Source organism: Anomaloglossus baeobatrachus, unplaced genomic scaffold, assembly GCF_048569485.1.
Source record: "Anomaloglossus baeobatrachus isolate aAnoBae1 unplaced genomic scaffold, aAnoBae1.hap1 Scaffold_158, whole genome shotgun sequence".
NCBI classification, from domain to species: domain Eukaryota; kingdom Metazoa; phylum Chordata; class Amphibia; order Anura; family Aromobatidae; genus Anomaloglossus; species Anomaloglossus baeobatrachus.
In genome coordinates, this window is record NW_027441928.1 from 107,941 (window position 1) to 120,307 (window position 12,367).

Below are 12,367 nucleotides of genomic sequence, written 5' to 3' on the forward strand. Positions count from 1 at the left end.
CAGTTCAACACTCTCATGGGCACTCTTCCCTTCCATATTAATGAATAAAACTATGATGTAAATAGCATATAGATACCCCACAAATGCAGATAAAAGTAGGTTATGGGAAAAGGGGGAAGAGAGAAACAGGAAAATAGTGGAATAAAGTATAACTTCCAGGTGGGAGAGGAAATGGCAGCACAGCCAGTGGAGGTGAAGCAAGGGGAGCCTGCAACTAAAGAGTTGAGAGCGTTATCACATGGTGACTGAGCCTGATTGTAACGGGAGCATAGAGGTGCCGATCCTGTCTTACCTGCGTTGGTGTAGAAGTGGGTGTCCTGTGGTGGAGTCAGCTATGTGCAGTGGTGGCCGTGGGTTCTTTTATGTGCGACCGTAGTAATAGCTGTGCCCACTTCCTGTATGGGAGTGGAATGCAGTGAGGCTAATGGAACGCACGCCTGCGCATTTGTGTTTAACGTCGCGCATGTGCAGAACGGAGAAAAGGCTGCGCTCACTTCCTAATGAAAGGGAGTGAGACGCAGCTGGGAAGGGAAGGGAAAAGATTAGGGTTTGGGGATGATGAAAGGGCTTTCTACGGGCAAGGATGGCAAAGGGTGGCAGTGACGGAAAGTCAGGCAGATGGTCCTGTCCTGTCCTGTCCGTCCGTCTTTTTGTATCATGAATTGGAAAGACTGCAAGGGGGAGGGGAGGTGCTTGTGCCCAAAAGGAGGAGTTATTCAGATTCATTGCAGTGGGCGGCGGCTGCAAAAAGTACCATTCTCCTTGTTTTTGCTCTGCAAAACAGCCTTTTCAAGGGTTTGGCTTGGGTGACAAAATGTCTTCTGTAGGCGTGGGTTTGTCTCCCTCTCCCTAAGATGTGTCCGGTATAGGCCAGGGTGCCACTCAAGGCCGTAACCAATTCGGGTTATAGCTTCTCAGCCTTTTGGCTAAGATCAAGTGTAGTTTCGGAGGACGCTACCTTGGTCGGTACTGGAAGGTGCCTGGGATTGCACGTCTGCCGGCCTTGAGGGAGTGTGTGCGCCTTCTGGTGACACATAGCCCTCTTGTGCCTGGACGGTTCCCAGGCAACGGGAGGCGATCACCTTTGTTATTTTGAAGTCCTACTGATAAACAGAAAAAAAAAAAATTAAATCTGTTCTTATCAGTTTAATATCTGATACGTCCCCTCTCTAGGGACCATATATTAAATGGATTTTTAGAACAAGGAGATGGAAAAAATCTTGCTCTGTCCACTCCACGCATTGACCTGGTATTGCAGTACCTCCAGGACCGGTGCACCCCTTCTTAACCGAGTTTCCAAAAGCAGAACTCAATTCACCTGATTCAAATGAGCCTCATTAGTGAATTGAAAGAAAGCAAAAACTTTATATGCACCTCAATTTGGCCAATTCACTTTTCACACTTTCACCCTTTTTTTTTATCTTTCACACCTTTTACTTGCTTTATTGATGCAAAAGCTGTGCCAAATAGCAAACTCATCTCCACTCAACTTGACCAACTCTGCTATGTCCCGTGCAGTATCTTATTCTCAGTCTTATCTAGATCATTTGCAATTGAATAGAATAGATCCCTTTTGGACACATTGGATTCAGCTGCTGCAGTGACTGCAGGTGTTAGAAGATGCAGACTTGGCATCAGGTGCTGGCTATCAGATTCCACTCCAATTAAAGCTTCCATTGTTTTTCGGTGTTTTCTTTGAGCAATGATGATGTCTTTAGTGATCTGTTGGCTCCCTCTCCTGGAGGAAGAGTTTGCTTGCTCTTGGACTTTCAAAAAGAGAGGTCATGATAGACATTTAGCTTCTGAGCCCAATTGGGGACAGTCATGGGTGATGAATGTTTTGCAACCTGCTGCGAAGCCTGATACCGCAATATAAGGAACGTCAAATACTAAGAATGGGCGGCCTATGAAAGAATTAGTACTTTCATTAAGCATACTTAAACGGCTAATTGGGAATAGACAAACTGTAAAAAGCCCTCTGAGAAAGCCCCTCTCTATCCTTTGTCAGTAAGCTTTTCTGTAGTCTGCCTGTTGATGTATTTTCCGTTTGAACAGTGCACAACATGAAGTGACGGAACACTGGCTTGTCACAATGTCCCCCGCTGACATCACAATAGCGCTGCTGCCTAGAAAGCCAGCTGCGCAGCAGAAGTTGCTCTTTGGGTGGGATGGTGGGCTAATGTATCTATTCCTGCTTGGTGAGAGTTTGACATGATCTAGAGCAACGAGTTCCAGCGGCTAGCGGTTGATTATTGGCTGTAATGGGGCTTTCTGGCTGGTGCTAGCCTTTCTTCTTAGCACACAGGAACCACAATCCCTACACCATGCTTCGATGGATTCTCTCATCCCAGCCCAGTAAAACTACATATTTCACACAGTTATAGGCAGCCCATGGGCATTCACCTGGATTAAAACCCATAACAGCTCATAGACCAAACAATCAATCTACCACTGGACCAAAGACAGGAAGCTAAATCCACTGCCTGCGGTAACTAACTTAATCCTATAGGCTACTCACACAACAAACCCAAGAGAAAGGAAAAAAACATGGCTTCGATTATCCATCCAATGAAAACGCATAACCATTGTGAGCCATTGGACAATGCAATTGCACACATGGTGACATGGTGCACGGCCCAATGAATCAAGTCTGTACTTCATATTCACGGTTTAAGCCCTTGGGTTTTAATGTGTCCAGAGTACATATCCAGAAAGATTCCCTTTTTTTGTGCTAAGCACAAGTCAACAATACATTGTAAGCAGATTCTATTACCAGTCCCACACCATTTTGTGACGCATAATCACACAGTGGCCCAATTAAGATTCCAAGTCATCGAACATGTCCCAGCCATACGCAGAGGAGGCAATAGAATTAGGAAGCTCAAAGAAAGGGAATCTTTCTGGATATATACTCTGGGCACGTTGGAACCCAAGGGCTTAAACCATGAATATGAAGAACCGACTTGATTCATTGGGCCGTGCACATTTTTTCTAACGCCCGGTTCTTTTTCGTGTTCACACTATATATGGTTCCACTATGTATAGAGTTCCATTCTTCCTTGTTTTTTATTTGTCATGTTTGTCATGTCTGATCAACTGGTTACATTATGTCTGATTACCTTGTCTAACAGTTTTTTCTCCCCTTTCTTTACCTTCCATGTTCCCATAGTCACGTGAAATATCCCTGTTGCACTTGATTACGGCTCACTATTCACTATAGGATGTCTTATATCTAACATCACACTCTCACCCATCAGCACTCTATAGGTTTGTATAAGGTATGCGCTTACACATCCGGTCCTCCATAGGTATTTCCACTTATGTAACACTATCCCTATGATCACTCATAACTCATACCCTTGTAGTCAATTACAGCCTCCTCTCTCCCCCCCTCCCCTTCTCCCTTTCCATCTATAATTTTGCCATATATACTAGCAAACACTCAGTGTACCTAGTGGCATCCTATTCGTGGCTATTTGACCTCGCTATAGTCCCACTAGTGCCAAGACATTTGCAGAGCGCATCTGCCTGCGTTGCACACTCCAACTAATTATAAGTAAGCCATTATACTAGCAAACACTCAGTGTACCTAGTGGCATCCTATACGTGGCTATTGGACCTTGCTATAGTCCCACTAGTGCCAAGACATTTGCAGAGCGCATCTGCCTGCGTTGCACACTCCAACTAATTATAAGTAAGCCATTATACTAGCAAACACTCAGTGTACCTAGTGGCATCCTATACGTGGCTATTGGACCTTGCTATAGTCCCACTAGTGCCAAGACATTTGCAGAGCGCATCTGCCTGCGTTGCACACTCCAACTAATTATAAGTAAGCCATTATACTAGCAAACACTCAGTGTACCTAGTGGCATCCTATACGTGGCTATTGGACCTTGCTATAGTCCCACTAGTGCCAAGACATTTGCAGAGCGCATCTGCCTGCGTTGCACACTCCAACTAATTATAAGTAAGCCATTATACTAGCAAAAACTCAGTGTACCTAGTGGCATCCTATCTGTGGCTATTGGACTTTGCTATAGTCCCACTAGTGCAAAGACATTTGCAGAGCACGTCTGCCTGCATTGCACACTCCAACTTTTTTAAACTAAGCAATTTTACTAGCAAACACTCAGTGTACCTAGTGGCATCCTATACGTGGCTATTGGACTTTGCTATAGTCCCACTAGTGCCAAGACATTTGCAGAGCGCATCTGCCTGCGTTGCACACTCCAACTAATTTTAACTTAGCCATTATACTAGCAAACACTCAGTGTACCTAGTGGCATCCTATACGTGGCTATTGGACTTTGCTATAGTCCCACTAGTGCCAAGACATTTGCAGAGCGCATCTGCCTGCGTTGCACACTCCAACTAATTATAAGTAAGCCATTATACTAGCAAACACTCAGTGTACCTAGTGGCATCCTATACGTGGCTATTGGACCTTGCTATAGTCCCACTAGTGCCAAGACATTTGCAGAGCGCATCTGCCTGCGTTGCACACTCCAACTAATTATAAGTAAGCCATTATACTAGCAAACACTCAGTGTACCTAGTGGCATCCTATACGTGGCTATTGGACTTTGCTATAGTCCCACTAGTGCCAAGACATTTGCAGAGCGCATCTGCCTGCGTTGCACACTCCAACTAATTATAAGTAAGCCATTATACTAGCAAACACTCAGTGTACCTAGTGGCATCCTATACGTGGCTATTGGACCTTGCTATAGTCCCACTAGTGCCAAGACATTTGCAGAGCGCATCTGCCTGCGTTGCACACTCCAACTAATTATAAGTAAGCCATTATACTAGCAAATACTCAGTGTACCTAGTGGCATCCTATCTGTGGCTATTGGACTTTGCTATAGTCCCACTAGTGCCAAGACATTTGCAGAGCGCATCTGCCTGCGTTGCACACTCCAACTAATTATAAGTAAGCCATTATACTAGCAAACACTCAGTGTACCTAGTGGCATCCTATACGTGGCTATTGGACTTTGCTATAGTCCCACTAGTGCCAAGACATTTGCAGAGCGCATCTGCCTGCGTTGCACACTCCAACTAATTATAAGTAAGCCATTATACTAGCAAACACTCAGTGTACCTAGTGGCATCCTATACGTGGCTATTGGACTTTGCTATAGTCCCACTAGTGCCAAGACATTTGCAGAGCGCATCTGCCTGCGTTGCACACTCCAACTAATTTTAACTTAGCCATTATACTAGCAAACACTCAGTGTACCTAGTGGCATCCTATACGTGGCTATTGGACTTTGCTATAGTCCCACTAGTGCCAAGACATTTGCAGAGCGCATCTGCCTGCGTTGCACACTCCAACTAATTATAAGTAAGCCATTATACTAGCAAACACTCAGTGTACCTAGTGGCATCCTATACGTGGCTATTGGACTTTGCTATAGTCCCACTAGTGCCAAGACATTTGCAGAGCGCATCTGCCTGCGTTGCACACTCCAACTAATTTTAACTTAGCCATTATACTAGCAAACACTCAGTGTACCTAGTGGCATCCTATACGTGGCTATTGGACTTTGCTATAGTCCCACTAGTGCCAAGACATTTGCAGAGCGCATCTGCCTGCGTTGCACACTCCAACTCATTATAACTAAGTTGCATTGTCAGGGATATTTATTCTTTATTATTCTGCTGTTAATAAAGCTAGACCACCACTGCAATCTTCACCACCTCTCAATTTTTACTACCACATTTTCAGTCCACAATCTTGTCGCAATCAACATGAGTGGCAAAATGACAGATGCTGGTGGAAAGGGGAAGAGGCGTGGTGGAAAAGGCAAAAAAGGTTTTGTCTGTGGGGAAAGTGGCAAAGCTCCATTATCATCTGCTGAAGATAGACCATCTACCAGCAAAAGTAAGATGTCTACTACTTACCGTGGACAATCCGATGTGCTCCCTTTTTTACGGACACGAACAACAGGAAGAAAGGTAGATGATGGGCAAAAAAGGAAAATGCTTGAATGGATCTCAAGTGGTCCAACAAGTGCCCTCTCAGCCACTTCAAGTACCGCATCCAAAAAACACCAGTCCTCTGAGTTGTCATCCCAATCACACTTGATTTCTCCCAGCTCTGAAGTCTCCATCAGCCCTGCACAGTATGGTGGAACTGAGATGGCTGAGTCTGCAGAGCTGTTCAGTCACACTATAGCCTGGGAATCAGAGGTCTGCTCCCAAGCTACAGTGAGTACAGAACAGGAAATGGTCTGCAGTGATGCCCAGAACCTTTGTGACTCTGATTCAGGCCGTGAGGACCAAGTTTCTGAGCATAATGTTGACCCTTTGTCACAAACTGTAACACCTGTGGTTATAGACAATGAGGAACATACTGATGAAGATGAGACGCAGATACCCGATTGGGATGACAACTTAAATATTCGGTCAGGGCAAGAAGAGGCTCGGTCTGAGGGGGAGGGGAGTGCAAACACAACAATTGATGATGAAGTTCTAGATCCCACCTACTGTCAACCCCCAGTCAGGCACTCGAGGAGGTCAACAGAGGCGGTGGAGGAGGATGCAACCGACGACGAAGTTACCTTGCGCCTTCCTGGACAGAGTCGGAGCACTGGTAGCACGTCTACAACTGCATCCTCAGCCACCACTCTGCCTATGAGCATTATTCGGGGTGGATCAACAGGTCGCATGGCCTCTAAGCCTTGCCTAGCCTGGTCCTTTTTTGACATAGAAAAAGATCGCCCAAATCATGTGATATGTAAAATTTGTCATGATTCTCTTAGTAGAGGTCAAAACCTCAGCAGTTTGACAACTTCTTCCATGAATCGTCACATGAATAAATATCATAGGTCCCGGTGGGAAGCTCACTGTGCTGCAATGCTGCAAGAGCGAACCATCCACCGCCCGCCCCTTCCAGTGCATCCGCGCGCTCTTCATCTTCTAGGACTGTGGGGACAGCTGTCACACCTGTTTTTCCACGCCAAACTTCCACCACTGTAACCGCAACAGGCAGTTTGCTTGTAAGGTCGTCAGTTGGTTTGGAAGGGGAAACAAGTGAGTGTGTACAGCTCTCTCAGACATCGATAGCACCAACGTTGGATGAAGGCAACATCATGTCTCCGCCTGCACTTTCCTCACAAACCTGCATTTTTCCAGGGACACCCTACTCAACACCGTCTACACACAGCAGCCAGATCTCTGTCCCTCAGATGTGGTCAAATAAAAGGCCACTTCCTCCGACCCATGACAAAGCTAAGAGGTTGACTCTATCCCTCTGTAAGCTGTTGGCTACCGAAATGCTGCCTTTCCGCCTAGTGGACACACAGGATTTTAGAGACCTTATGTCTGTCGCTGTGCCCCAGTACCAGATGCCTAGTCGCCACTACTTCTCTAAGAAAGGTGTGCCCGTGCTACACCAGCATGTCGCACACAACATCACCGCTTCCTTGAGAAACTCTGTGTGTGAACGGGTGCATTTCACCACCGATACTTGGACCAGTAAGCATGGACAGGGACGTTACATGTCGCTGACTGGGCACTGGGTAACTATGGTGATAGATGGTGAAGGGTCTGCTGCACAAGTCTTGCCGTCCCCACGACTTGTGTGTCAATCCTCTGTCTGTCCAAGTTCCGCCACAGCTTCTGCATCCTCCACCTCATCTGGGTCCTCCACCTCCGCCCCAAGCCTGCCTGGTCAGGCCACCAGCGTTCTCACTGCGCAGAAGGAATCACGCACGCCTCATTACTATGCTGGCAGCAGAGCGTAACGGCATCAGGCGGTCTTTAGCTTGACATGTCTTGGGAATAAGAGTCACACAGCTGAGGAGTTGTGGTCAGCTCTGCGGTCCGAGTTTAATAAATGGTTGTCTCCACTCAACCTGCAGCCTGGTAAGGCCGTGTGCGACAATGCTGCAAACCTGGGTGCGGCACTTCGCCTGGGCATTGTGACACACGTACCTTGTATGGCTCACGTGTTGAACCTTGTCGTCCAGCAATTTTTAACACACTATCCCGGCCTAGATGGCCTTCTGAACAGGGCACGAAAACTGTCAGCTCACTTCCGCCGTTCAAGCGCCGCAGCAGAGCGACTTGCATCGCTCCAGAAGTCTTTCGGCCTGCCGGTTCATCGCCTGAAATGCGATGTGGCGACACGCTGGAATTCAACTCTCCACATGTTACAGCGACTGTGGCAGCACCGCAGAGCCCTGGTGCAATACGTCATGACGTATAGCCTGGGCCAACGAGATGCAGAGGTGGGGCAGATCACCCTGATGGAGTGGTCTCAGATCAAGGACCTATGCACCCTTCTGCACAGTTTCGACATGGCGACGAATATGTTTAGCTCTGACAATGCCATTATCAGCATGACGATTCCAGTCATTTACATGCTGGAGCACACGCTAAACACTATTCGGAGTCAGGGGGTGGGACAACATGAAGGGGAGGAACTACAGGAGGATTCATATGCGCAAGGGACAACAACATCACCAAGGTCCAGACGTTCATCATCACCAACGCAGCAGGCATGGGACCATGGGGAACAGGGATCGACAAGGGCGCATAGTAGCAGGCGAAATGTTGAGCAAGGTGCAGGAGAACATGAAGAAATGGAGGACGAACTGTCCATGGACATGGAAGACTCAGCGGATGAGGGAGACCTTGGTCAAATTTCAGTTGAAAGAGGTTGGGGGGAGATGTCAGAGGAAGAAAGAACGGGTAGCACCTCTATGCCACAAACACAGCGTGGACTTGGTCCGCATGGCTGCGCAAGACACATGAGTGCCTTTTTGTTGCACTACCTCCAACATGACAGTCGTATTGTCAAAATTAGAAGTGATGATGACTACTGGATTGCCACACTATTAGATCCCCGGTACAAGTCCAAATTTTGTGACATAATTCCAGCCATAGAAAGGGACGCACGTATGCAGGAGTATCAGCAGAAGCTGTTACTCGATCTTAGCTCGGCTTTTCCACCAAACAACTGTGCAGGTAGGGAATCTCCCAGTTGTAACTTGACAAACATGGGACGGTCTCGTCATCTTCAACAGTCTACCCGTACCAGTAGGACCGTATCTGGTGCCGGTAACAGCAATTTTATGGAATCTTTTCATAATTTTTTTAGACCCTCTTTTGCAAGGCCACCAGAGACAACAAGTCTGACACATACTCAACGGCTGGAGAGGATGATACAGGAGTATCTCCAAATGAACATCGATGCCATGGCTGTGCAACTGGAGCCTTGCTCCTTTTGGGCTTCAAACCTAGAAAAATGGCCAGAGCTCTCCAGTTACGCCTTGGAGATTTTGTCGTGTCCAGCTGCCAGCGTTGTCTCTGAACGTGTATTCAGTGCTGCTGCACTTTCCCCACAGACAAAACCTTTTTTGCCTTTTCCACCACGCCTCTTCCCCTTTCCACCAGCATCTGTCATTTTGCCACTCATGTTGATTGCGACAAGATTGTGGACTGAAAATGTGGTAGTAAAAATTGAGAGGTGGTGAAGATTGCAGTGGTGGTCTAGCTTTATTAACAGCAGAATAATAAAGAATAAATATCCCTGACAATGCAACTTAGTTATAATGAGTTGGAGTGTGCAACGCAGGCAGATGCGCTCTGCAAATGTCTTGGCACTAGTGGGACTATAGCAAAGTCCAATAGCCACGTATAGGATGCCACTAGGTACACTGAGTGTTTGCTAGTATAATGGCTAAGTTAAAATTAGTTGGAGTGTGCAACGCAGGCAGATGCGCTCTGCAAATGTCTTGGCACTAGTGGGACTATAGCAAAGTCCAATAGCCACGTATAGGATGCCACTAGGTACACTGAGTGTTTGCTAGTATAATGGCTTACTTATAATTAGTTGGAGTGTGCAACGCAGGCAGATGCGCTCTGCAAATGTCTTGGCACTAGTGGGACTATAGCAAAGTCCAATAGCCACGTATAGGATGCCACTAGGTACACTGAGTGTTTGCTAGTATAATGGCTAAGTTAAAATTAGTTGGAGTGTGCAACGCAGGCAGATGCGCTCTGCAAATGTCTTGGCACTAGTGGGACTATAGCAAAGTCCAATAGCCACGTATAGGATGCCACTAGGTACACTGAGTGTTTGCTAGTATAATGGCTTACTTATAATTAGTTGGAGTGTGCAACGCAGGCAGATGCGCTCTGCAAATGTCTTGGCACTAGTGGGACTATAGCAAAGTCCAATAGCCACGTATAGGATGCCACTAGGTACACTGAGTGTTTGCTAGTATAATGGCTTACTTATAATTAGTTGGAGTGTGCAACGCAGGCAGATGCGCTCTGCAAATGTCTTGGCACTAGTGGGACTATAGCAATGTCCAATAGCCACGTATAGGATGCCACTAGGTACACTGAGTGTTTGCTAGTATAATGGCTTACTTATAATTAGTTGGAGTGTGCAACGCAGGCAGATGCGCTCTGCAAATGTCTTGGCACTAGTGGGACTATAGCAAAGTCCAATAGCCACGTATAGAATGCCACTAGGTACACTGAGTGTTTGCTAGTATAATTGCTTAGTTTAAAAAAGTTGGAGTGTGCAATGCAGGCAGACGTGCTCTGCAAATGTCTTTGCACTAGTGGGACTATAGCAAAGTCCAATAGCCACGTATAGGATGCCACTAGGTACACTGAGTGTTTGCTAGTATAATGGCTTACTTATAATTAGTTGGAGTGTGCAACGCAGGCAGATGCGCTCTGCAAATGTCTTGGCACTAGTGGGACTATAGCAAGGTCCAATAGCCACGTATAGGATGCCACTAGGTACACTGAGTGTTTGCTAGTATAATGGCTTACTTATAATTAGTTGGAGTGTGCAACGCAGGCAGATGCGCTCTGCAAATGTCTTGGCACTAGTGGGACTATAGCAAAGTCCAATAGCCACAGATAGGATGCCACTAGATACACTGAGTGTTTGCTAGTATAATGGACCTGACATTACCTCTCTACTAACCAGAATCCCACAATGTCTGTCTGCTATTTCATCCTTCTTCTCTGTGCGATTCCTAAAACTTAACATGGACAAAACAGAATTCATTGTCTTTCCTCCTCCTCACTCATCTCCTCCAACAAGCCTTTCCATCAAACTCGATGGTTGCTTACTCTCCCCAGTCTCACAAGCTCGTTGCCTTGGAGTGACCCTCGACTCTGCTCTATCCTTCAAGCCACACATCCAAGCCCTCTTCACCTCATGCCGATTACAACTCAAAAACATCTCCCGGATCCGTGCTTTCCTTAACCAAGAATCATCAAAAACATTAGTGCATGCCCTCATCATCTCCCGCCTCGACTACTGCAACCTCCTGCTCTCTGGCCTCCCTTCCAACACTCTTGCACCCCTCCAATCTATCCTAAACTCTGCGGCCCGCTTAATCCACCTCTCCCCTCGCTACTCCCCAGCCTCGCCACTCTGCCAATCCCTTCACTGGCTTCCCATCACCCAACGACTCCAGTTCAAAACACTAACTATGACATACAAAGCCATGCACAACCTGTCTCCTCCCTACATCTGTGACCTAGTCTCCCGGTACCTACCTGCACGCAACCTCAGATCCTCACAAGATCTCCTTCTCTGCTCCTCCCTTATCTCCTCTTCCCACAATCGCGTACAAGATTTCTCCCGTGCATCCCCCATACTTTGGAATGCTCTACCTCAGCACATCAGACTCTCCCCTACCGTGGAAAGCTTCAAGAGGAACCTCAAGACCCACCTCTTCCAACAAGCCTATAACCTACAACAGCCCTCAGTCCAGTAGACCACTGCGCAACCAGCTCTGTCCTCACCTATTGTACCATCACCCATTCCCTGTAGACTGTAAGCCCTCGCGGGCAGGGTCCTCTCTTCTCCTGTACCAGTCTGTTATGTACTGTTAATGATTGTTGTACGTATACCCTTTCACTTGTAAAGCGCCATGGAATAAATGGCGCTATAATAATAAATAATAATAAGAATAATAATGGCTTACTTATAATTAGTTGGAGTGTGCAACGCAGGCAGATGCGCTCTGCAAATGTCTTGGCACTAGTGGGACTATAGCAAGGTCCAATAGCCACGTATAGGATGCCACTAGGTACACTGAGTGTTTGCTAGTATAATGGCTTACTTATAATTAGTTGGAGTGTGCAACGCAGGCAGATGCGCTCTGCAAATGTCTTGGCACTAGTGGGACTATAGCAAGGTCCAATAGCCACGTATAGGATGCCACTAGGTACACTGAGTGTTTGCTAGTATAATGGCTTACTTATAATTAGTTGGAGTGTGCAACGCAGGCAGATGCGCTCTGCAAATGTCTTGGCACTAGTGGGACTATAGCAAAGTCCAATAGCCACAGATAGGATGCCACTAGGTACACTGAGTGTT

General features: G+C 46.7%; 1 pseudogene; it reads left to right on the forward strand.

Annotated features, from left to right (window-relative positions):
* Positions 1–1,077: 1,077 nt before the first annotated feature.
* LOC142260664 (U2 spliceosomal RNA) lies at positions 1,078–1,283 on the forward strand (annotated as a pseudogene).
* The last annotated feature ends 11,084 nt before the right edge of the window (positions 1,284–12,367 follow it).